The sequence below is a fragment of the Lissotriton vulgaris genome, chromosome 8 (assembly GCF_964263255.1).
Source record: "Lissotriton vulgaris chromosome 8, aLisVul1.2, whole genome shotgun sequence".
NCBI lineage: Eukaryota > Metazoa > Chordata > Amphibia > Caudata > Salamandridae > Lissotriton > Lissotriton vulgaris.
The window spans coordinates 160,690,658-160,692,274 of NC_141696.1; positions in this window are offsets into that span (position 1 = coordinate 160,690,658).

Sequence of the window (1,617 nt, forward strand, 5' to 3'; positions counted from 1 at the left end):
ACAGTTACTTTTGTAGACAGATAAAGTTAGTGAAAAGGGTATAAAAAGTCATGAGTTTCCTTAAGAAAAAAGTCTCTTTCGATTTCCTCCTGAGATGCTGTCGGTATGCTGATTTTCCTGAGATGTAAGATTCTTGAATACATTTTTTATTTCTTTGAGTGAGAGTGAGCTTTAGTTGAGGTTATTAGTTAGGGAAGTTAGGAGAAAATGAATATTGGAAACTATCTGTCTTTTGCTAATACTTGTATTCTAAAATCTAAATAATAATGTCTATTTTTGAATCTTTGAAATAAATGGATATAATTGTTTGAGATAAAATGTTCCTTTTTTTAAGATTAATTTAAATAAAGAAACAAATAAAGTGAATAAAATGCTTGACATGCTAAACTTTGCTTTGAATAAAAATTAGATAAATGGAGAATTACGCTGCTCTTGTATTTTCCTAAGCCTAATTTTTACTATCAGATTCATCGACTATAATGGTGGTGTGTCTGAATAAAATACCTTGTTAATAAAAACCATGGAAAAATTCTTTAAACTGCAGGTGTATATAGTATAAATATTTAGTTTTGATTTAGACACTCCGCTATGATACAGCAGCTCTCCTTTGAAGCACACCGATCCATGATGTAGGATGAAAGTGTTTGTGAGTAACTCGCAGTGTTATGGGCCCCACTGATGAGTAATGTATGATTTGGTACTTCAGGGAAAGGTGATATGGTTTTAGAAAATATTTCTGGAGTAGCGCTGCATCAGGAATTAGCTTGGTAGCAGAGCGTTGGTTGCTATAGAATTAGCTAGGATTATGTATAAAGTGATATATAAGGGTTTTGATGTACAGAATTATGACTAACACCTGTTCAGCTCGTGTTACGTTATATGTAGTCCTGAAAAGGCTTCAGAGGATTGCGTGAAGCTGGTGCCTCTGTCTGCAGGCAGAGGAAGTGTGGCAAGTGAAGTCGCACATCGTATAGTCTGTTTCAAAAAGTAGTATCGTCGTATACTACAGTGGTATCGTCGCACATCACAAGTTTAGGGACTTTATGTGTGAAAGGATAAATGCATAGCGAGGACAGTCTATAAAATCTTAGCCTTCAAGTACAGGGATCATTGCGTATCCGGATTTAAAACTTACTGCTGGTAGAGTAATAGAGCTTAACCCGAGCTTGTGAGAAGGGTAAAGGTAGAGGTAAGCGCTGCTTTATCGGTGAGTGTAAAAATTCTGTGGTAGAGAAGAGGTAAGAGCTGTCTACTGGAAATACAGAATACTTGTGTGATTGAGAAAATTCTATCACTTTGTTTAGCGAAACAGACGAATGGAGTTGTTTTATGTAAGTTACGAACCGATTCAGTTGTATATCTTGTAAATACGGCTACTCAATAAACCTTGTAAAGGAGGGGTCAGTCGAAGATGCAGGAGCTGACGTCAAAAGTGTCGCACAGGGAGTGGTCCTCGTGACCAAGACAGAGTAAAGGCTGATTGGTGCATCATGGAAAGCAGCAAAACTATTGGTTAAGCACTAAGGAGACGTATCTTGTTCTAATTGGTACGCTAGTGTAAACCGCACTGTGATAGGTTGGTGTTACGGAACAGCAACAAAGGAGTACGCGATCTTT